This window comes from Xenopus tropicalis, chromosome 8 (assembly GCF_000004195.4).
Source record: "Xenopus tropicalis strain Nigerian chromosome 8, UCB_Xtro_10.0, whole genome shotgun sequence".
Classification (NCBI taxonomy): Eukaryota; Metazoa; Chordata; class Amphibia; order Anura; family Pipidae; genus Xenopus; species Xenopus tropicalis.
In genome coordinates, this window is record NC_030684.2 from 19,176,945 (window position 1) to 19,202,931 (window position 25,987).

Here is a 25,987-nt window from a genome sequence, read left to right on the forward strand (position 1 = left end):
TAAATATATGGCTACACATTAATGCTGGATGCTGGTACAGGTACACGGGGCAGAAAGTGGGGGTTTAAATAATTATATGGCTACACAGCAATGCTGGATGCTGGCACAGGTACACGGGATGGAAAGTGGGGGCTAAATAAATATATGGCTACACACTAATGCTGGACCAGGTACACAGGGCAGAAAGTGGGGGCTAAATAATATTATGGCTACACACTTATGCAGGATACTGGCACATGTACACGGGATAGAAAGTGGGGGCTAAATAAATATATGGCTACACACGTATGCATGATGCTGACACAGGTACACGGGGCAGAAAGTGGGGGGCTAAATAAATATATGGCTACACAGCAATGCTGGATGCTGGCACAGGTACACGGGATTGAAAGTGGGGGCTAAATAAATATATGGCTACACACGTATGCATGATGCTGACACAGGTACACGGGGCAGAAAGTGGGGGGCTAAATAAATATATGGCAACACATTAATGCTGGATGCTGGCACAGGTACATGGGGCAGAAAGTGGGGGCTAAATATATATATGGCTACACACTAATGCTGGACCAGGTACACGGGGCAGAAAGTGGGGGCTAAATAATAATATGGCTACACAGTAATGCTTATTCTTGGCGCAGGTACACAGAATGGAAAGTGGGGGCTAAATAAACATATGGCTACACACTAATGCTGGATGCTGGCACAGGTACACGGGGCAGAAAGTGGGGGCTAAATAATTATATGGCTACACAGTAATGCTGGATGCTGGCACAGGTACACGGGACAGAAAGTAGGGGCTAAATAAATATATGGCTACACACTAATGCTGGATGCTGGCACAGGTACACGGGGCAGAAAGTGGGGGCTAAATAAATATATGGCAACACATTAATGCTTGATGCTGGCACAGGTACACGGGGCAGAAAGTGGGGGCTAAATAAATATATGGCTACACACTAATGCTGGATGCTGACACAGGTACACGGGGCAGAAAGTGGGGGCTAAATAAATATATGGCAACACATTAATGCTGGATGCTGGCACAGGTACATGGGGCAGAAAGTGGGGGCTAAATTAATATATGGCTACACACTAATGCTGGATGCTGGCACAGGTACACGGGATGGAAAGTGGGGGCTAAATAAATATATGGCCACACACTAATGCTTGATGCTGGCACAGGTACACGGGATGGAAAGTGGGGGCTAAATAAATATATGGCTACACACTAATGCTGGATGCTTACACAGGTACACGGGGCAGAAAGTGGGGGCTAAATAAATATATGGCTACACACTAATGCTTGATGCTGGCACAGGTACACGGGGCAGAAAGTGGGGACTAAATAAATATATGGCTACACACTAATGCTGGATGCTTACACAGGTACACGGGGCAGAAAGTGGGGGCTAAATAAATATATGGCTACACACTAATGCTGGATGCTGGCACAGGTACATGGGGCAGAAAGTGGGGGCTAAATAAATATATGGCTACACACTAATGCTGGATGCTGACACAGGTACACAGGGCAGAAAGTGGGGGCTAAATAAATATATGGCTACACACTAATGCTGGATGCTGGCACAGGTACACGGGGCAGAAAGTGGGGGTTAAATAAATATATGGCTACAGAGCAATGCTGGATGCTGGCACAGGTACACGGGATGGAAAGTGGGGGCTAAATAAATATATGGCTACACACTTATGCATGATGCTGACACAGGTACACGGGATGGAAAGTGGGGGCTAAATAAATATATGGCTACACACTAATGCTGGATGCTGGCACAGGTACATGGGGCAGAAAGTGGGGGCTAAATAAATATATGGCTACACACTAATGCTGGATGCTGGCACAGGTACATGGGGCAGAAAGTGGGGGCTAAATAAATATATGGCTACACACTAATGCTGGATGCTGACACAGGTACACAGGGCAGAAAGTGGGGGCTAAATAAATATATGGCTACACACTAATGCTGGATGCTGGCACAGGTACACGGGATGGAAAGTGGGGGCTAAATAAATATATGGCTACACACTTATGCATGATGCTGACACAGGTACACGGGATGGAAAGTGGGGGTTAAATAAATATATGGCTACACAGCAATGCTGGATGCTGGCACAGGTACACGGGATGGAAAGTGGGGGCTAAATAAATATATGGCTACACACTTATGCATGATGCTGACACAGGTACACGGGATGGAAAGTGGGGGCTAAATAAATATATGGCTACACACTAATGCTGGATGCTGGCACAGGTACACGGAGCAGAAAGTGGGGGCTAAATAAATATATGGCTACACACTAATGCTGGATGCTAACACAGGTACACGGGGCAGAAAGTGGGGATTAAATAAATTTATGGCTACACAGCAATGCTGGATGCTGGCACAGGTACACGGGATGGAAAGTGGGGGCTAAATAAATATATGGCTACACACTAATGCTGGATGCTGGCACAGGTACATGGGGCAGAAAGTGGGGCTAAATAAATATATGGCTACACACTAATGCTGGATGCTGGCACAGGTACATGGGGCAGAAAGTGGGGCTAAATAAATATATGGCTACACACTAATGCTGGATGCTGGCACAGGTACACGGGATGGAAAGTGGGGGCTAAATAAATATATGGCTACACACTAATGCTGGATGCTGGCACAGGTACATGGGGCAGAAAGTGGGGCTAAATAAATATATGGCTACACACTAATGCTGGATGCTGGCACAGGTACACGGGATGGAAAGTGGGGGCTAAATAAATATATGGCTACACACTAATGCAGGATACTGGCACATGTACACGGGATAGAAAGTGGGGGCTAAATAAATATATGGCTACACACTAATGCTGGATGCTGGCACAGGTACATGGGGCAGAAAGTGGGGGTAAATAAATATATGGCTACACACTAATGCTGGATGCTCACACAGGTACACGGGGCAGAAAGTGGGGGCTAAATAAATATATGGCTACACACTAATGCTGGATGCTGACACAGGTTCACAGGGCAGAAAGTGGGGGCTAAATAAATATATGGCTACACACTAATGCTGGATGCTGACACAGGTACACGGGGCAGAAAGTGGGGGTTAAATAAATATATGGCTACACAGCAATGCTGGATGCTGGCACAGGTACACGGGATGGAAAGTGGGGGCTAAATAAATATATGGCTACACACTAATGCTGGATGCTGGCACAGGTACACAGGGCAGAAAGTGGGGGCTAAATAAATATAGGGCTACACACTAATGCTGGCACAGGTACACGGGATGGAAAGTGGGGGCTAAATAAATATATGGCTACACACTAATGCTGGATGCTGACACAGGTACACGGGGCAGAAAGTGGGGGCTAAATAAATATATGGCTACACATTAATGCTTGATGCTGGTACAGGTACACGGGGCAGAAAGTGGGGGTTTAAATAATTATATGGCTACACAGTAATGCTGGATGCTGGCACAGGTACACGGGATGGAAAGTGGGGGCTAAATAAATATATGGCTACACACTAATGCTGGACCAGGTACACAGGGCAGAAAGTGGGGGCTAAATAATAATATGGCTACACACTTATGCAGGATACTGGCACATGTACGCGGGATAGAAAGTGGGGGCTAAATAAATATATGGCTACACACGTATGCATGATGCTGACACAGGTACACGGGGCAGAAAGTGGGGGGCTAAATAAATATATGGCTACACAGCAATGCTGGATGCTGGCACAGGTACACGGGATTGAAAGTGGGGGCTAAATAAATATATGGCTACACACGTATGCATGATGCTGACACAGGTACACGGGGCAGAAAGTGGGGGCTAAATAAATATATGGCAACACATTAATGCTGGATGCTGGCACAGGTACACGGGGCAGAATGTGGGGGCTAAATAAATATATGGCAACACATTAATGCTTGATGCTGGCACAGGTACATGGGGCAGAAAGTGGGGGCTAAATATATATATGGCTACACACTAATGCTGGACCAGGTACACGGGGCAGAAAGTGGGGGCTAAATAATAATATGGCTACACAGTAATGCTTATTCTTGGCGCAGGTACACAGAATGGAAGTGGGGGCTAAATAAACATAATGGCTACACACTAATGCTGGATGCTGGCACAGGTACACGGGCAGAAAGTGGGGGCTAAATAATTATATGGCTACACAGTAATGCTGGATGCTGGCACAGGTACACGGGACAGAAAGTGGGGGCTAAATAAATATATGGCTACACACTAATGCTGGATGCTGGCACAGGTACACGGGGCAGAAAGTGGGGGCTAAATAAATATATGGCTACACACTAATGCTGGATGCTGGCACAGGTACACTGGGCAGAAAGTGGGGGCTAAATTAATATATGGCTACACACTAATGCTTGATGCTGGCACAGGTACACGGGGCAGAAAGTGGGGGTTTAAATAATTATATGGCTACACAGCTGGATGCTGGATGCTGGCACAGGTACACGGGGCAGAAAGTGGGGGCTAAATAAATATATGGCTACACAGTAATGCTGGATGCTGGCACAGGTACACGGGGCAGAAAGTGGGGGCTAAATAAATATATGGCTACACACTAATGCTGGATGCTGGCACAGGTACACAGGATGGAAAGTGGGGGCTAAATAAATATATAGCTACACACTAATGCATGATGCTTACACAGGTTCACGGGGCAGAAAGTGGGGGCTTAATAAATATATGGCAACACATTAACGCTGGATGCTGGCACAGGTACACAGGATGGAAAGTGGGGGCTAAATAAATATATGGCTACACAGCAATGCTGGATGCTTGCACAGGTACACGGGGCAGAAAGTGGGGGCTAAATAAATATATGGCTACACACTAATGCTTGATGCTGGCACAGGTACACGGGGCAGAAAGTGGGGGCTAAATAAATATATGGCTACACACTAATGCTGGATACTTACACAGGTACACGGGGCAGATAGTGGGGGTTAAATACATATATGGCTACACAGCAATGCTGGATGCTGGCACAGGTACATGGGGCAGAAAGTGGGGGGCTAAATAAATATATGGCGACACACTAATGCTTGATGCTGGCACAGGTACACGGGGCAGAAAGTGGGGGCTAAATAAATATATGGCTACCCACTAATGCTGGATGCTGGCACAGGTACACAGGATGGAAAGTGGGGGCTAAATAAATATGTAGCTACACACTAATGCTGGATGCTTGCACAGGTACATGGGGCAGAAAGTGGGGGCTAAATAAATATATGGCTACACACTAATGCTGGATGCTGGCACAGGTACATGGGGCAGAAAGTGGGGGCTAAATAAATATATGGCTACACACTAATGCTGGATGCTGGCACAGGTACATGGGGCAGAAAGTGGGGGCTACATAAATATATGGCTACACACTAATGCTGGATGCTGGCACAGGTACACAGGATGGAAAGTGGGGGCTAAATAAATATATAGCTACACACTAATGCATGATGCTTACACAGGTTCACGGGGCAGAAAGTGGGGGCTAAATAAATATATGGCAACACATTAACGCTGGATGCTGGCACAGGTACACAGGATGGAAAGTGGGGGCTAAATAAATATATGGCTACACACTAATGCTGGATGCTGACACAGGTACACGGGGCAGAAAGTGGGGGCTAAATTAATATATGGCTACACAGCAATGCTGGATGCTGGCACAGGTACACGGGATGGAAAGTGGGGGCTATATAAATATATGGCTACACACTAATGCTGGATGCTGACACAGGTACACGGGGCAGAAAATGGGGGCTAAATAAATACATGGCAACACATTAATGCTGGATGCTGGCACAGGTACACAGGAAGGAAAGTGGGGGCAAAATAAATGTATGGCTACACACTAATGCCGGATTCTATGCTTCTTTTCTTCCCCGCTGTGTAATTCTATTATTAAATATGCTAGACAAGTCTGTAAAAGAGCTGCAGTTCAGCTGCTTGTAAACATAATAAATCTGGATGCAGGGAGAAAGGCATGTTATTCTGGGGGGCTTTCTAGAGTAATTTTATGGGATTTTAAAATAAAAGGGCCAAAAGGCCAAGAATCAACCACTAGAATCCAATCAGCTTTCAGATATGCCCAATCCCTGAGCCACTGTATCGGCAAGGTGCACACAGCGGATTTCAGTGCTGAAACACGTGAGTATGCATTTCGGCAAACAAATCCACCGCGTCTGCATGTTGTTTACCCGTTATATAACTTATAATGTAGAGTTAGCGGGATGGAACCTGAATCCAAAAGCAGCGTTTAGCCCTACCCTGTAGCACTCACCCATTCAGAGCAAAGTTCTGCCTCAACACAACCTTCCTGCTACTGTTCCAAGTCCAGGCAAGAAAGAACCCGCAATGTTGCGCTAGGGAGTTTATTCATTTTTGAGGGAAGAGGAAGATGGGACAGACCTGCGGGATTCTAATGTGGTGCATTGTGGGGGTGCTGACAGGTCACAGAAAGGAAGGAGGACAGAGTTGGCATGAAGGGGAAGGTAACTGATAAGGCCAGAGACAGAGTCATCGGATGTAATAAAAGTATGACGGGCATTGGGAATGCTGGAATGTTGGGGTACAATTAGGCTATTGTGCTTTATAGAAGAGCCGGGGCCTTGCAGAGCCATAGCTAGAGCTTTCCATGTCCCTCTCCAGTTCACATCTAAAGAAAGCTATTGGCACTAGTGATGAGCTCATTTTTTTGCTACATGTGGATTCACAGTAACATTCCACATTTCGCCACATTTCGCCATAGTGAATTTTTTCCTTGAAACTGGGGCAAAACTTGCTACAAAAGAAATTTGATTATAATGTATTTGGAGAACAAAGTTGCGTAAAAAAAACAAAACCAAAAGCTCAATGTAAAATTGAGGAGAAAAAAAGCTCCTATTGACTTAAATGTTTTTTGAGTGAGAAAAAAATGTTACACAACAAATGAAAAGAGTTGTGCGCAAAAAAAAGTTGCCCCCCGTAAAAATCACATCTCCATCTCAAAAATTTTTGCAAAAAAGGACATATTCGCTCATCACTAGTTGGCACCTCATTTATACTTCTGAAAGAATTGTGACTTGATAGGTATGGGGTACTTTATTTCTGAATTACACTTTTTACATTGGAAATAATTCACTCTACCATTTCAATTTTTATTCTTGAACCAACTAATATATATTTCTTTTTAGTTGTAATATTGGTGTGTAGGTACCAATAGCCAATAGGGCCCAAGTCTCATAAGAGCTAAAGGGGTTTCTCCTGCTTGGGTACTATTCTCCTGCCTACCACAAGGTGGGGCTCCTGAGAACATTTGGCAGCAGAAAAGATTTCTGAGATCTTTTTGAACTCTATCATGCTAAGATCTTCAGGTAAAACATAAGGCAGCCTACAGGAGACCTGCTTTTTGAAAGGGTAAGGGGTCTGGGGTTTCAGAGATCAGTGTATTTAATGGATTTGAAGCTATGGTTCTCACTGCTTCTCACTGTGTGTATAATTAGTGTATTTTGTGTGGTGTTAACAAAGTGTTCATTTCCCATTTTCCAATCTTCCAGGCATTTCTGGAGTTAATGGACTGTTTATTCCCCATTTTCCAAGGATCGTACCGGCATGTGTGGAGTTAATGGAATGCTTATTGCCTTTTTCCAAGGATCGTACCGGCATGTGTGGAGTTAATGGAATGCTTGTTGCCCTTTTTCCAAGGATCGTACCAGCATGTGTGGAGTTAATGGAATGCTTGTTGCCCTTTTTCCAAGGATCGTACCGGCATGTGTGGAGTTAATGGAATGCTTATTGCCCTTTTTCCAAGGATCGTACCGGCACGTGTGGAGTTAATGGAATGCTTATTGCCCTTTTCCAAGGATCGTACCGGCACGTGTGGGGTTAATGGAATGCTTATTGCCCTTTTTCCAAGGATCGTACCAGCATGTGTGGAGTTAATGGAATGCTTGTTGCCCTTTTTCCAAGGATCGTACCGGCACGTGTGGAGTTAATGGAATGCTTGTTGCCCTTTTTCCAAGGATCGTACCGGCATGTGTGGAGTTAATGGAATGCTTATTGCCCTTTTTCCAAGATCGTACCGGCACGTGTGAGTTAATGGAATGCTTATTGCCCCTTTTCCAAGGATCGTACCGGCACGTGTGGAGTTAATGGAATGCTTATTGCCCCTTTTCCAAGGGAATCGTACCGGCATGTGCTGGAGTTAATGGAATGCTTATTGCCCTTTTCCAAGGATTCGACCAGCACGTGGTGAGTTAATTGAATGCTTATTGCCCCTTTTTCCAAGGATCGTACCGGCATGTGTGGAGTTAATGGAATGCTTGATTGCCCTTTCCAAGGATCGTACCGGCATGGTGGTGGAGTTAATGGAATGCCTGTTGCCCTTTTCCAAGGAATCGTACCAGCATGTGTGGAGTTAATGGAATGCTTATTGCCCATTTTCCCTAGGAATCTTTTCAGCATGTGTGGAGTTAATGGAGCGGTACATCAGGGTAGGGGCCCATTTCTGGCCAGACTATACAGGTGGGGGCACATACCATGAGCAGGAGAGAAGAAGGATCAGAGAGGAGCTGCAGGGGGTGAGTATGGAGAGAAATCCCTCTATATTAACCCTTAGCAGTGTGTTTGCTCCCTGCTGTCTCTCTTCAGCCCCCTCTGCCTCTGTCCCCTACCAACTCCCTGGTAAGGATGATGGCACACTAGGAGATTAGTCGCCTGCAGTAAATCTGCGCTACCGCCGGCGACTGCTCTCCTGAAAATGCTTTCCCATTGGCAATAATGTAAATCACTGGTTTCTCAAGTCGCCCAAAGATTCCCCGCGAGGCAACTTAGGAAAGCGGAAGCGCATTGTAGGTTTCCCCACCGGCGATTTCCATTATTGCCTGTGAGAAGGGAACTAGGGACGTTTCTTCGCCCGCGGTATCTCAGTTTATCGTGGGTAAGAAAACGCCCTGTGTGCCGGTGCCCTAACCCATTAATATTTTATCATTTCCTGCTACACATTTACAAAACCTCTTTTGCCTCTGCCCCCAGACATGGCACTATAAACCCCTTGATGCCACCTTCTCTCTAAATCCCCAGTGCCCTCCCTTTAAACTCCCTGTTTCCCTGACCGCTATTCTGATAACTCCTTTCCACCTCTCCCACCAAACGTAACCTTCTTTCTCTGTCACGCTTCTTTCCCAGCCCCAAAGTGCCACTGTGCCACCAACTTGCTCTTCTTTTCCCTTCACTATATATTCAAGGGCATCAGCCATGAAATGTACATGTGTTTTTACTTTGCTTTCTGTTGGCATAATATATTATTTGGGCATTATACATGATGTTGGCGCTGCATATATACTGGCTATGTGCCCTGTGGGCATTATACATGATGTTGGCACTGCATATACACTGTCTGTGTGCCCTGTGGGCATTATACATGATGTTGGCACTGCATATATACTGGCTGTGTGCCCTGTGGGCATTATACATGATGTTGGCGCTGCATATATACTGGCTGTGTTCCCTGTGGGCATTATACATGATGTTGGCACTGCATATATACTGGCTGTGTGCCCTGTGGGCATTATAGATGGTGTTGGCACTGCATATATACTGGCTGTGTGCCCTGTGGGCATTATAGATGGTGTTGGCACTGCATATATACTGGCTGTGTGCCCTGTGGGCATTATAGATGGTGTTGGCACTGCATATATACTGGCTGTGTGCCCTGTTGGCATTATACATGATGTTGGCGCTGCATATATACTAGCTGTGTGCCCTGTGGGCATTATACATGATGTTGGCACTGCATATATACTAGCTGTGTGCCCTTTTGGCATTATAAATGATGTTGGCGCTGCATATATATAGCTGTGTGCCGTGTGGGCATTATGCATGATGTTGGCGCTGCATATATACTGGCTGTGTGCCCTGTGGGCATTATACATGATGTTGGCACTGCATATATACCGTCTGTGTGCCCTGTGGGCTTTATACATGATGTTGGCACTGCATATATACTGGCTGTGTCCCCTGTGGGCTTTATACATGATGTTGGCACTGCATATATACCGTCTGTGTGCCCTGTGAGCATTATACATGATGTTGGCGCTCCATATATACTAGCTGTGTGCCCTGTTGGCATTATACATGATGTTGGCGCTGCATATATACTAGCTGTGTGCCCTGTGGGCATTATGAATGATGTTGGCGCTGCATATATACTGACTGTGTGCCCTGTGGGCATTATACATGATGTTGGCACTGCATATATACTGGCTATGTGTCCTGTGGGCATTATACATGATGTTGGCACTGCATATATACCGGCTTTGTGCCCTGCGGGCATTATAGATGATGTTGGCACTGCATATATACCGGCTGTGTGCCCTGTGGGCATTATATATGATGTTGGTACTGCATATATACTGGCTGTGTGCCCTGTGGGAATTATACATGATGTTGGCACTACAGATATACTGACTGTGTGCCCTGTGGGCATTATAAATGATGTTGGCACTGCATATATACTGGCTGTGTCCCCTGCGGGCATTATAGATGGTATTGGCACTGCATATATACTGGCTGTGTGCCCTGTTTGCATTATACATGATGTTGGCGCTGCATATATACTAGCTGTGTGCCCTGTGGGCATTATGCATGATGTTGGCGCTGCATATATACTGACTGTGTGCCCTGTTGGCATTATACATGATGTTGGCACTGCATATATACTGGCTATGTGTCCTGTGGGCATTATACATGATGTTGGCACTGCATATATACCGGCTTTGTGCCCTGCGGGCATTATATATGATGTTGGTACTGCATATATACTGGCTATTTGTCCTGTGGGCATTATAGATGATGTTGGCACTGCATATATACCGGCTGTGTGCCCTGTGGGCATTATATATGATGTTGGTACTGCATATATACTGGCTGTGTGCCCTGTGGGAATTATACATGATGTTGGCACTACAGATATACTGGCTGTGTTCCCTGTGGGCATTATATATGATGTTGGCACTGCATATATACTGGCTGTGAGCCCTTTGGGCATTATATATGATGTTAGCACTGCATATATACTGGCTGTGTGCCCTGTGGGCATTATACATGATGTTGGCACTGCATATATACTGGCTGTGTCCCCTGCGGGCATTATAGATGGTATTGGCACTGCATATATACTAACTGCGTTCCCTGTGGGCATTATACATGATGTTGGCACTGCATATATACTGGCTGTGTTCCCTGTGGGCATTATACATGATGTTGGCACAGCATATATACTGGCTGTGTGCCCTGTGGGCATTATACATGATGTTGGCACTGCATATATACTGGCTGTGTCCCCTGCGGGCATTATAGATGGTATTGGCACTGCATATATACTAACTGCGTTCCCTGTGGGCATTATACATGATGTTGGCACTGCATATATACTGGCTGTGTTCCCTGTGGGCATTATACATGATGTTGGCACTGCATATATACTGGCTGTGTTCCCTGTGGGCATTATACATGATGTTGGCACAGCATATATACTGGCTGTGTGCCCTGTGGGCATTATACATGATGTTGGCGCTGCATATATACTGGCTGTGTGCCCTGTGGGCATTATAGATGATGTTGGTGCTTCATATATACTGGCTGTGTTCCCTGTGGGCATTATACATGATGTTGGCGCTGCATATATACTGGCTGTGTGCCCTGTGGGCATTATACATGATGTTGGCACGGCATATATACTGGCTGTGTGCCCTGTGGGCATTATACATGATGTTGGCGCTGCATATATACTGGCTGTGTGCCCTGTGGGCATTATACATGATGTTGGCACTGCATAAATACTGGCTGTGTGCCCTGTGGGCATTATACATGATGTTGGCAATGCATATAAACTGGCTATGTGCCCTGTGGGCATTATACATGATGTTGGCACTGCAAATAAACTGGCTATGGGGTTTTGGGCACATAGCCCATTGGGGTGAGAAACAGGGGGCACTGGGAAAGGCATATTAAAGTGGGAGCTGGACGCATTATGGCTCACATATTTCTCTTTAGAGCTCACTGACCCATCTGTGCTTCAGCAGCTCCGTATTCTCATTATCTTAGTTGCTATTGCTGAACAGTTAGCATAGTTACAGCACAGCAGAGTGAGGGACTGTTCGGCTATAGAGAATAAGAATAATTATAATACGGAGCTGCTGAAGGGGCTTTAGCCATGCTGTTGCATTGTGGCCTTTGGAGCAAAGCAATATTCTACTTCCTTCCAATCATTACAGTACAGTAGATACTTACAGTATATAGTAGGTTGGTTGCCCTCTTATCTGTATCTATGGCTCCCTGTATGTTTTATAGCCCCATTAGGTACATATTAACCACATTAGGTACCAATTAAGTCATATGACCTCTTAAGTATAGTAAGACAAGATGATGTCAGGGTACAGAGTGTAACTGTGGGATAGTGAGTATAGTAAGGCAAGATGGTATCAGGGGGTACAGAGTGTAACTGTGGGATAGTGAGTATAGTAAGGCAAGATGGTATCAGGGGTACAGAGTTAATGTGGGATAGTGAGTATAGTAAGGCAAGATGGTATCAGGGGTACAGAGTGTACTGTGGGATTTAAGTGAGTTAGTACAGGCAAGATTGGTCCTCAGGTGTACAGAGGTGTAACTGTTGGGGATAGGTGAGCGTATAGGAAGGCAAGATGGTATCAGGGGTCCATCAGAGTATAACTGTGGGATGAGTTGGAGTATGTAATGGCAAGATGGTCTCCAGGGGTATAGAGTGTAACTGTGGATAGTGAGTATAGTAAGGCAAAATGGTGATCCGGGGTACAGAGCGTAAACTTGTGGGATTGTGGGATAGTGAGTATAAAAAAGGCGATGATGGTCTCAGGGGACAGAGTGTAACTGCGGATAGTGGAGTTTAGTAAGGCAAGATGGTTCTAGGGGTACAGAGTGTAACTGTGGGATGAGTGAGTATTAGTAAGGCAAGATGGTATCAGGGGTACAGTATAGTGGTAATCCTATATACATTTAGTAATCAAACTGTTCGGGGGCCCCATGGCGCTGCCAATTCATATTTAGGGAGAATTCAGCAGACAGCTAGTTGCTAGGTGCCAGTTTCCCTAGCATCCCAATAGTGGTTTGAAAGAGAGAAAAAGAATGGGATAGAATATTAGTTACTACCGTAAAACCCTTAGTTCAGCTCCTGCACAGGGCAATGACGCTACCCAACAAAGCTTACATGGGGTGGGTACGCAGGTGTAACATCTTGCCCTACTGACGCCATCTTGTTCTGCTGAACCTATGTTACCTTCCGCTGCTGCTGTGCAGGACCTTCTGTGCTTGGGGGAACTCGCATGAAATGGTCCTGCAGCTCCAGTGACTTTGGTGCTACAACTCCCAGTACCCTGCATCCACCTTAAGGCAATGTTTATATACATAGTACATAGTATTAATGGAAGGAGCACACACAGAGCAAGTGAATGCTGCTTGCTTAGACTTTATTTTAGTGTTGCCAGGATGCTTGAAAAAGGTGCAGGTCTCCCCAAAACACGCCCCAAACTACAATAAAGTATAAGTAGAATGAAGCTGCTAGTTGTGTGCTCCATCTATGCTCGGCCCAGGCACGGGCACTTGTTTGTCTGCTTGTACTGCCGTATATAAACTGCTCTGCCCGGCTAGTAATGGGAATCCCATAGGTAGCAGCACCGGCAATTTTGTCTGAATATGAGCAGCGTTGGGGTTTAATATCGTTTCCATTGCTGCAAATATCTGGCAGTGGTGCTGATTCCTGGCATGCTATTGGCAAGCAGAGAGCGAATCCCACTCTGTGCTGTTACCCCTCTGTACATTACTGGGGGCTATTCTTCATAACTAAATCATGGGAATAATAGCATGTAACAAACTGGGATACACACGCGGGGCACAGTATTAACCCTTTCTCCTCTGTAGCTTTACTTCTAGCAGTAATTGTGTTACTCTTCTCTAAAACTGAGTAAGTATGGTAACAGAATTGTGTGTCAGTTTGGGGCAGAGATGGACGGGGGGCAACGCTGGCACATAAAAGTGAAAGAGTTGGGTTGTATCGCTGTTCATTGAAGCTATTGCCAGGGGGGGCTGATTCTCAGCCGGTGTATAATAAATGCAGGCCAAGTATCAGCCAATCCGCTGGCATGGGCTTGGGTGCCACACACAGCGGGTAATAAGTCCCATCTGGCAGTAGCTTAAAGCTTTAGGGGAATGTTAATGTTACGCCATGCTGGTGTTTGTATCCAGCAATCCTAGGAAGGTCTTTATTCTGCTCTTGTATACGGCGCGGTGCCACAGGGGTTCTGCCCGCTGCTGCTTCCCGGTGCCTCATTCAGTTGCACCTTGTTCAGATGGCACCGGCAGGACTAGGGATCCATATATTTTGAAAAGGGAATGGGTGGGTTCTGTGCTTTACTGCTCACCTGGCAATATTCTGTGTATCCAGGGAATATGGCTGCATAGTAACCCTACAGGAGCAGGTTTTGTACCCACAGGCACCTTTATTATCTGCCCAATGAATATTGTGTTGTGCATTTTACCCTTCAGTGATTTGGTCTCAGGGCTGAATGCCATGATGGGGAATGATGGGAGGATGCCAAGAATGCCCATTATAAACAGAAGCTCAGCCCGTTAGCCCGGTGTGAGAATGCTTGGTGGAGCAGCCATACCCGCAGGAGGACTGGTGTGTGTCACTCACAGGTACTGAAGTGCTGGGGGGTGTAAGGAATCAGACTGACACATACAGTGGAAAGCAGGGTTTCTTATAAAGCAGCAACATGTGTACATTTCTCTTTCTTTCTTCTTTCACTTCTATGTGTTTCCCCTTCCAAATGAGCCCAATACCCAGAATAAAGACACACACACGGCTTGATGGTTCATCTGTGAAAATCACAGTTTTATTAATAATACAAATAAAAAATTGTGTTTTTCATTGATTCTGAGGAAGGCAAAAAAAACCTCTGAGAAGCTTTGAGCCAATCTGCTTCATTAGAGGGAAAAATTCCTTCCTGACTCCTTAACGGCAATCGGATTTGCTCCCAGAATCAATGCCTTCACCCTGCTTGCCATAATCAAGGGAAGCAGGGTGAGGGAAACAAGGGAATATGGTAGCATACACATCATTCCATTGGGCCCCAGGCAGCCTGCAGACCCCGGCTCCTGCAGTCTGAGGGATGGTGGGAAAGGGAATGCAGTTTTTCTACACACTAATGCAGGATGCTGGCACAGTACACGGATAGAAAGTGGGGGCTAAATAAATAATATGGCTACACCACTAATGCTGGATGCTGGCACAGGTACATGGGGCAGAAAGTGGGGGGCTAAAAATATATGGCTACACACTAATGCTGGATGCTCACACAGGTACACGGGGCAGAAAGTGGGGCTAAATAAATATATGGCTACACACTAATGCTGGATGCTGGCACAGGTACAAGGGGCAGAAAGTGGGGGTAAATAAATATATGGCTACACACTAATGCTGGATGCTGGCACAGGTACACAGGGCAGAAAGTGGGGGCTAAATAAATATATGGCTACACACTAATGCTGGATGCTGCACAGGTACAGCGGGCAGAAAGTGGGGCTAAATAAATATATGGCTACACACTAATGCTGGATGCTGGCACAGGTACACAGGGCAGAAAGTGGGGCTAAATAAATATATGGCTACACACTAATGCTGGATGCTGCACAGGTACACGGGGCAGAAAGTGGGGGCTAAAATAAATATATGGCTACACACAATGCTGGATGCTGGCACAGGTACACGGGATGGAAAGTGGGGGCTAAATAAATATATGGCTACACACTAATGCTGGATGCTGGCACAGGTACACGGGGCAGAAAGTGGGGGCTAAATAAATATAGGCTACACACTAATGCATGCGCACAGGTAAACGGGATGGAAAGTGGGGGCTAAATAAATATATGGCTACACACTAATGCTGGATGCTGACACAGGTACACGGGGCAGAAAGTGGGGGCTAAATAAATATATGGCTACACATAATGCTGGATGCTGGACAGGTACACGCGGGCAGAAAGTGGGGGTTTAAATAATTATAGGCTACACAACAATGCTGGATGCTGGCACAGGTACACGGGATGGAAAGTGGGGGCTAAATAAAAATATATGGCTACACACTAATGCTGCGACCAGGTACACGGGCAGAAAGTGGGGCTTAATAAATATATGGCTACACACTTAATGCGGATCTGGCACAGTACACGGGAGAAAGTGGGGGCTAAATAAATATATGGCTACACACTAATGCATGATGCTGACACAGGTACACGGGGCAGAAAGTGGGGGGCTAAATAAATATATGGCTACACACTAATGCTGGATGCTGGCACAGGTACACGGGATGAAAGTGGGGCTAAATAATATTATGGCTACACACTAATGCTGATGCTGCACAGGTACACGGGGCAGAAAGTGGGGGCTAAATAAATATATGGCAACACATAATGCTGGATGCTGGCACAGGTACAGGGCAGAAAGTGGGGCTAAATATATAATGGCTACACACTAATGCTGGGCACCAGGTACACGGGCAGAAAGTGGGGCTAAATAATATATGGCTACACATAATGCTTGGATGCTGGCCAGGTACACGTGGGCAAAGTGGGGGCTAAATAAAATATGGCTACACACTAATGCTGGATGCTGGCACAGGTACACGGGGCAGAAAGTGGGGCTAAATAAATTATATGGCTACACCATAATGCTGGATGCTGGCACAGGTACACGGGACAGAAAGTGGGGCTAAATAAATATATGGCTACACACTAATGCTGGATGCTGGCACAGGTACACGCGGCAGAAAGTGGGGGCTAAATAAAATATATGGCTACACACTAATGCTGGATGCTGGCACAGGTACACGGGCAGAAAGTGGGGGCTAAATAAATATATGGCTACACACTAATGCTGGATGCTGCACAGGTACACGGGCAGAAAGTGGGGGCTAAATAAATATATGGCAACACTAATGCTGGATGCTGGCACAGGTACAGGGCAGAAAGTGGGGGCTAAATTAATATATGGCTACACACTAATGCTGGATGCTGGCACAGGTACACGGGATGGAAAGTGGGGGCTAAATAAATATATGCCACACACTAATGCTTGATGCTGGCACAGGTACACGGGGCAGAAAGTGGGGCTAAATAAATATATGGCTACACACTAATGCTGGATGCTTACACAGGTACACGGGGCAGAAAGTGGGGGCTAAATAAATATATGGCTACACACTAATGCTGGATGCTGGCACAGGTACAGGGCAGAAAGTGGGGGCTAAATAAATATATGGCTACACACTAATGCTGGATGTGCACAGGTACACAGGGCAGAAAGTGGGGCTAAATAAATATATGGCTACACACTAATGCTGGATGCTGGCACAGGTACACGGGGCAGAAAGTGGTAAATAAATATATGGCTACAACTAATGCTGGATGCTGGCACAGGTACACGGGAGAAAGTGGGGGCTAAATAAATATATGGCTACACACTTATGCTGATGCTGGCACAGGTACACGGGAGGAAAGTGGGGGCTAAATAAATATATGGCTACAACACTAATGCTGGATGCTGGCACAGGTACAGGGGCAGAAAGTGGGGGCTAAATAAATATATGGCTACACACTAATGCTGGATGCTGGCACAGGTACAGGGGCAGAAAGTGGGGGCTAAATAAATATATGGCTACACACTAATGCTGGATGCTGCACAGGTACACAGGGGCAGAAGTGGGGGCTAAATAAAAATATGGCTACACACTAATGCTGGATGCTTGGCACAGGTACACGGGGCAGAAAAGTGGGGGTAAATAAATATATGGCTACACACTAATGCTGGATGCTGGCACAGGTACACGGGAGGAAAGTGGGGGCTAAATAAATATATGGCTACACACTATGCTGGATGCTGCACAGGTACACGGGAGGAAAGTGGGGCTAAATAAATATATGGCTACACACTAATGCTGGATGCTGGCACAGGTACACGGGCGAGAAAGTGGGGGCTAAATAAATATATGGCTACACACTAATGCTGGATGCTCACAGGTACACGGGGCAGAAAGTGGGGGCTAAATAAATTAGGCTACACAGCAATGCTGGATGCTGGCACAGGTACACGGGGATGAAAGTGGGGGCTAAATAAATATATGGCTACACACTAATGCTGGATGCTGGCACGGTACAGGGCAGAAAGTGGGGCTAAATAAATATATGGCTACACACTAATGCTGGATGCTGCACAGGTACAGGGCAGAAAGTGGGGGCTAAATAAATATATGGCTACACACTAATGCTGGATGCTGGCACAGGTACACGGGCAGAAAGTGGGGGCTAAATAATATATGGCTACACACTAATGCTGGAGCTGGCACAGGTACAGGGCAGAAAGTGGGGCTAAATAAATATATGGCTACACACTAATGCTGGATGCTGGCACAGGTACACGGGAGGAAAGTGGGGCTAAATAAATATATGGCTACACACTAATGCGGACTGGCACATACACGGGATAGAAAGTGGGGGCTAAATAAATATATGGCTACACACTAATGCTGGATGCTGGCACAGGTACACGGGATGGAAAGTGGGGGCTAAATAAATATATGGCTACACACTAATGCGGATTCTGGCACAGTACACGGAAGAAAGTGGGGGCTAAATAAATATATGGCTACACACTAATGCTGGATGCTTGCACAGGTACAGGGCAGAAAGTGGGGGTAAATAAAATATATGGCTAACACACTAATGCTGGATGCTGCACACAGGTACACGGGGCAGAAAAGTGGGGGCTAAATAAATATATTGCTACACACTAATGCTGGATGCTGGCACAGGTACATGGGGCAGAAAGTGGGGATAATAAATATATGGCTACACACTAATGCTGGATGCTGGCACAGGTACACGGGCAGAAAGTGGGGCTAAATAAATATATGGCTACACACTAATGCTGGATGCTGGCACAGGTACAGGGCAGAAAGTGGGGGTAAATAAATATATGGCTACACACTAATGCTGGATGCTGGCACAGGTACACGGGCAGAAAGTGGGGGCTAAATAAATATATGGCTACACACTAATGCTGGATGCTGCACAGGTACACGGGGCAGAAAGTGGGGGTAAATAAATATATGGCTACACACTAATGCTGGATGCTGGCACAGGTACACGGAGGAAAGTGGGGGCTAAATAAATATATGGCTACACACTAATGCTGGATGCTGGCACAGGTACACGGGCAGAAAGTGGGGGCTAAATAAATATAGGCTACACACTAATTGCTGGCACAGGTACACGGGGAGAAAGTGGGGCTAAATAAATATATGGCTACACACTAATGCTGGATGCTGGACACAGGTACACGGGGCAGAAAGTGGGGCTAAATAATATATGGCTACACATAATGCTGGATGCTGGACAGGTACACGGGCAGAAAGTGGGGTAAAAAATATATGGCTACACACTAATGCTGGATGCTGGCACAGGTACACGAGGAAAGTGGGGGCTAAATAAATATATGGCTACACACTAATGCTGGACACAGGTACACAGGGCAGAAAGTGGGGCTAAATAAATATATGGCTACACACTTATGCGTGATCTGGCACAGTACACGGGAGAAAGTGGGGGCTAAATAAATATATGGCTACACACTATGCTGATGCTGCAGCAGGTACACGGGCAGAAAGTGGGGGCTAAATAAATATATGGCTACACAACTAATGCTGGATGCTGGCACAGGTACACGGGAGAAAGTGGGGCTAAATAAATTATGGCTACACACTAATGCTGATGCTGCACAGGTACACGGGGCAGAAAGTGGGGGCTAAATAAATATATGGCAACACATAATGCTGGATGCTGGCACAGGTACAGGGGCAGAAAGTGGGGGCTAAATAATATATGGCTACACACTAATGCTGGGACAGGTACACGGGGCAGAAAGTGGGGGTAAATAATATATGGCTACACATAATGCTGTATTCTGGCACAGGTACACAGGATGGAAAGTGGGGGCTAAATAAAATATGGCTACACACTAATGCTGGATGCTGGCACAGGTACACGGGCAGAAAGTGGGGCTAAATAATATATGGCTACACAATAATGCTGGATGCTGGCACAGGTACACGGGACAGAAAGTGGGGCTAAATAAATATATGGCTACACACTAATGCTGGATGCTGGCACAGGTACACGGGGCAGAAAGTGGGGGCTAAATAAATATATGGCACACATAATGCTTGATGCTGGCACAGGTACACGGGCAGAAAGTGGGGGCTAAATAAATATATGGCTACACACTAATGCTGGATGCTGACACAGGTACACGGGCAGAAAGTGGGGGCTAAATAAATATATGGCAACACATAATGCTGGATGCTGGCACAGGTACAGGGCAGAAAGTGGGGGCTAATATAATATATGGCTACACACTAATGCTGATGCTGGCACAGGTACACGGGATGGGAAAGTGGGGGCTAAATAAATATATGGCCACACACTAATGCTGATGCTGGCACAGGTACACGGGAGAAAGTGGGGGTAAATAAATATATGGCTACACACTAATGCTGGATGCTTCACAGGTACACGGGGCAGAAAGTGGGGGCTAAATAAATATATGGCTACACACTAATGCTGATGCTGGCACAGGTACACGGGGCAGAAAGTGGGGCTAAATAAATATATGGCTACACACTAATGCTGGATGCTCACAGGTACACGGGGCAGAAAGTGGGGCTAAATAAATATATGGCTACACACTAATGCTGGATGCTGGCACAGGTACAGGGGCAGAAAGTGGGGGCTAAATAAATATATGGCTACACACTAATGCTGGATGCTGCACAGGTACACGGCAGAAAGTGGGGGCTAAATAAATATATGGCTACACACTAATGCTGGATGCTGGCACAGGTACACGGGCAGAAAGTGGGGGTAAATAAATATATGGCTACAACTAATGCTGGATGCTGGCACAGGTACACGGAGGAAAGTGGGGGCTAAATAAATATATGGCTACACACTATGCTGATGCTGACACAGGTACACGGCGAGGAAAGTGGGGGCTAAATAAATATATGGCTACACACTAATGCTGGATGCTGGCACAGGTACAGGGCAGAAAGTGGGGGCTAAATAAATATATGGCTACACACTAATGCTGGATGCTGGCACAGGTACATGGGGCAGAAAGTGGGGCTAAATAAATATATGGCTACACACTAATGCTGGATGCTGCACAGGTACACGGGCAGAAAGTGGGGGCTAAATAAATATATGGCTACACACTAATGCTGGATGCTGGCACAGGTACACGGGGGAGAAAGTGGGGCTAAATAAATATATGGCTACACACTATGCATGATGCTGCACAGGTACACTGGAGGAAAGTGGGGGTAAATAAATATATGGCTACACACTAATGCTGGATGCTGGCACAGGTACACGGGATGGAAAGTGGGGGCTAAATAAATATATGGCTACACACTTATGCTGATGCTGACACAGGTACACGGGATGAAAGTGGGGCTAAATAAATATATGGCTACACACTAATGCTGGATGCTGGCACAGGTACACGGAGCAGAAAGTGGGGCTAAATAAATATATGGCTACACACTAATGCTGGATGCTACACAGGTACACGGGCAGAAAGTGGGGTAAATAAATATTATGGCTACACACTAATGCTGGATGCTGCACAGGTACACGGGATGGAAAGTGGGGGCTAAATAAATATATGGCTACACACTAATGCTGGATGCTGGCACAGGTACAGGGCAGAAAGTGGGGGCTAAATAAATATATGGCTACACACTAATGCTGGATGCTGGCACACAGGTACAGGGGCAGAAAGTGGGGCTAAATAAATATATGGCTACACACTAATGCTGGATGCTGGCACAGGTACACGGGAGGAAAGTGGGGGCTAAATAAATATATGGCTACACACTAATGCTGGATGCTGGCACAGGTACAGGGGCAGAAAGTGGGGCTAAATAAATATATGGCTACACACTAATGCTGGATGCTGGCACAGGTACACGGGAGAAAGTGGGGGCTAAATAAAATATATGGCCACACTAATGCGGATCTGGCACAGTACACGGGATAGAAAGTGGGGGCTAAATAAATATATGGCTACACACTAATGCTGGATGCTGGCACAGGTACAGGGGCAGAAAGTGGGGGTAAATAAATATATGGCTACACACTAATGCTGGATGCTCACAGGTACACGGCAGAAGTGGGGGCAAATAATATTATGGTACACACTAATGCTGGATGCTGCACAGGTACAGGCAGAAAGTGGGGGCTAAATAAATATATGGCTACACACTAATGCTGGATGCTGACACAGGTACACGGGCAGAAAGTGGGGGTAAATAAATATATGGCTACACACAATGCTGGATGCTGGCACAGGTACACGGGATGGAAAGTGGGGCTAAATAAATATATGGCTACACACTAATGCTGGATGCTGGCACAGGTACACAGGGCAGAAAGTGGGGGCTAAATAAATATAGGGCTACACACTAATGCTGGCCACAGGTACACGGGAGGAAAGTGGGGGCTAAATAAATATATGGCTACACACTAATGCTGGATGCTGACACAGGTACACGGGGCAGAAAGTGGGGGCTAAATAAATATATGGCTACACATAATGCTTGATGCTGGCACAGGTACACGGGGCAGAAAGTGGGTTAAATAATTATATGGCTACACATAATGCTGGATGCTGCACAGGTCACGGGAGAAAGTGGGGCTAAATAAATATAGGCTACACACTAAATGCTGGACAGGTACACAGGGCAGAAAGTGGGGGCTAAATAAATATGGCTACACACTTATGCAGGTACTGGCACAGTACCGGGGATAGAAAGTGGGGGCTAAATAAATATATGGCTACACACGTAATGCTGATGCTGCACAGGTACACGGGGCAGAAAGTGGGGGCTAAATAAATATATGGCACACACATTATGCTGGATGCTGGCACAGGTACACGGGGCAGAATGTGGGGGCTAAATAAATATTATGGCAACACATAATGCTGATGCTGGCACAGGTACATGGGGCAGAAAGTGGGGGCTAAATAATATATGCTACACACTAATGGCTGGACCAGGTACACGGGCAGAAAGTGGGGGCTAAATAATAATATGGCTACACATAATGCTTACTTGCGCAGGTACACAGAATGGAAAGTGGGGGCTAAATAAAATATGGCTACACACTAATGCTGGATGCTGGCACAGGTACACGGGGCAGAAAGTGGGGGCTAAATTATATGGCTACACAGTAATGCTGGATGCTGGCACAGGTACACGGGACAGAAAGTGGGGCTAAATAAATATATGGCTACACACTAATGCTGGATGCTGGCACAGGTACACGGGGCAGAAAGTGGGGGCTAAATAAATATATGGCTACACACTAATGCTGGATGCTGGCACAGGTACACGGGCAGAAAGTGGGGCTAAATAATATATGGCTACACACTAATGCTTGATGCTGGCACAGGTACACGGGGCAGAAAGTGGGGGTTTAAATAATTATATGGCTACACAGCTGATGCTGGATGCTGGCACAGTACACGGGGCAGAAAGTGGGGGCTAAATAAATATATGGCTACACATAATGCTGGACTGGCACAGGTACACGGGGCAGAAAGTGGGGGCTAAATAAATATATGGCTACACACTAATGCTGGATGCTGGCACAGGTACACAGGATGGAAAGTGGGGGCTAAATAAATATATAGCTACACACTAATGCATGATGCTTACACAGGTTCACGGGGCAGAAAGTGGGGGCTAATAAAATATATGGCAACACATTAAGCTGGATGCTGGCACAGGTACACAGGATGGAAAGTGGGGGCTAAATAAATATATGGCTACACACAATGCTGGATGCTTGCACAGGTACACGGGGCAGAAAGTGGGGGCTAAATAAAATATATGGCTACACACTAATGCTTGATGCTGGCACAGGTACACGGGGCAGAAAGTGGGGCTAAATAAATATATGGCTACACACTAATGCTGGATTCTTACACAGGTACACGGGGCAGAAGTGGGGGTTAAATAATATATGGCTACACACAATGCTGGATGCTGGCACAGGTACAGGGGCAGAAAGTGGGGGCTAAATAAATATATGGCGACACACTAATGCTTGATGCTGGCACAGGTACACGGGGCAGAAAGTGGGGGCTAAATAAATATATGGCTAACCACTAATGCTGGATGCTGGCACAGGTACACGGATGGGAAAGGGGGCTAAAAATAAATGTAGCTACACACTAATGCTGGATGCTTGCACAGGTAACATGGGGCAGGAAAGTGGGGGCTAAATAAATATATGGCTACACACTAATGCTGGATGCTGGCACAGGTACAGGGGCAGAAAGTGGGGCTAAATAAATATATGGCTACACACTAATGCTGGATGCTGGCACAGGTACACTGGGCAGAAAGTGGGGGCTAATAAATATATGGCTACACACTAATGCTGGATGCTGGCACAGGTACACAGGGGAAAGTGGGGGCTAAATAAATATATAGCTACACACTAATGCATGATGCTTACACAGGTTCACGGGGCAGAAGTGGGGGCTAAATAAATATATGGCACACATTAAGCTGGATGCTGGCACAGGTACACAGGATGGAAAGTGGGGCTAAATAAATATATGGCTACACCACTAATGCTGGATGCTGCACAGGTACACGGGGCAGAAAGTGGGGGCTAAATTAATATATGGCTACACACAATGCTGGATGCTGGCACAGGTACACGGGATGAAAGTGGGGCTAATAAAATATATGGCTACACACTAATGCTGGATGCTGACACAGGTACACGGGGCAGAAAATGGGGGCTAAATAAATACATGGCAACACATTAATGCTGGATGCTGGCACAGGTACACAGGAAGGAAAGTGGGGCAAAATAAATTATGGCTACACACTAATGCCGGATTCTATGCTCCTTCCGCGTGTAATTCTATATTAAATATGCTAGACAAGTCGTAAAAGAGCTGCAGAGTGCTTGTAACATAATAAATCTGGATGCAGGTGAGAAAGGCAGTTTATTCTGGGGGCTTCTAGAGTAATTTAGCGGTTTTAAATAAAAAGGGCCAAAAGGCCAAGAATCAAACTAAATTCCAATCAGCTTTCAGATATGCCCAATCTGAGCCACTGTATCGGCAAGGTGCACACAGCGGATTTCAGTGCTAACACGTGAGATGCATTCGCGCAAACAAATCCACCGCGTCTGGCATGTTGTTTACCCGTTATATAACTTATAAGTAGAGTTAGCGGGATGGAACCTGAATCAAAAGCAGCGTTTAGCCCTACCTGTAGCACACCCATTCAGAGCAAAGTTCTGCCTCAACACAACCTTCTCATGCTACTGTTCAAGTCCGGCAAGAAAGAACCCGCAATGTTGCGCTAGGAGTTTATTCATTTTTGAGGGAAGAGGAAGATGGGACAGACCTGCGGGATTCTAATGTGGTGCATTGTGGGGGTGCTGACAGGTCACAGAAAGGAAGGAGGACAGAGTTGGCATAAGGGAAGGTAACTGATAGGCCAGAGACAGAGTCATCGGATGTAAAAAGTATGAGCGGGCATTGGGAATGCTGGAATGTTGGGGTACCAATTAGGCTATTGTGCTTTATAGAAGAGCCGGGGCCTTGCAGAGCCATAGCTTAGAGGCTTTCCATTGTCCCTCTCCAGTTCACATCTAAAGAAAGCTATTGGCACTAGTGATGAGCTCATTTTTTTGCTACATGTGGATTCACAGTAACATTCCACATTCGCCACATTTCGCCATAGTGAATTTTTTCTTGAAAACTGGGGCAAAAACTTGCTA

At 46.0% G+C, this 25,987-nt stretch overlaps 2 long non-coding RNA genes across 4 annotated transcripts in view; both read left to right on the forward strand.

Moving 5' to 3' along the window:
• The window catches only part of LOC101730489, a 213,866-nt gene that overhangs the window by 20,815 nt on the left and 167,064 nt on the right, over positions 1 to 25,987 (forward strand). The window lies entirely within an intron of this gene.
• The window catches only part of LOC116406616, a 78,556-nt gene continuing 61,139 nt past the window's right edge, over positions 8,571 to 25,987 (forward strand). For all 3 annotated transcript variants that reach the window (XR_004219701.1, XR_004219702.1, XR_004219700.1), the window contains exon 1: positions 8,571 to 8,610. This is a non-coding gene — a long non-coding RNA (uncharacterized LOC116406616). The remainder of the gene's footprint in view (positions 8,611 to 25,987) is intronic.